This window comes from Penaeus monodon, chromosome 19 (genome assembly GCF_015228065.2).
Source record: "Penaeus monodon isolate SGIC_2016 chromosome 19, NSTDA_Pmon_1, whole genome shotgun sequence".
Lineage (NCBI taxonomy): Eukaryota > Metazoa > Arthropoda > Malacostraca > Decapoda > Penaeidae > Penaeus > Penaeus monodon.
Window position 1 is genome coordinate 12909755 of NC_051404.1, and position 472 is coordinate 12910226.

The following is a 472-nucleotide window of genomic DNA, read 5'->3' on the forward strand; positions in this document are numbered from 1 at the left end:
CGCCTTTGGGGTTAGGGGAGACCAAAAATTTGTCGAACCAAGTATAGGAACAAATTAATCACATTTCATCAAGTATACTACCATTATCAAGATTCACAATTCTAGTTATCAGTCAATATCAATATCAAAATACAAATGTCTTGTCTGCTCCTGTTCTGCTGTATTCAGAATTGTTACACATTCTCATGCTCGAGGAGTGTATACATATCACTAGATTGTATACAAAGTTCCATACAAATTTTGTATCGTACTATCAGACAATACTGGGTCACTCTACCAAAATACAGCCAGAGGATCTAATCTTTACACATTGACAGGCCCTATCTGTTGCAGGAAATCACATCAACTTCCCCAGCCCTATAGAGAATCAGAGGATATGTTAATTGTTTCTAACCTTGCACCGGTTGCATCATGAAGTATTACATACTCTAGCCTAGTGCTCAACTGGGTTCACACTTAGCCATATCCAAAT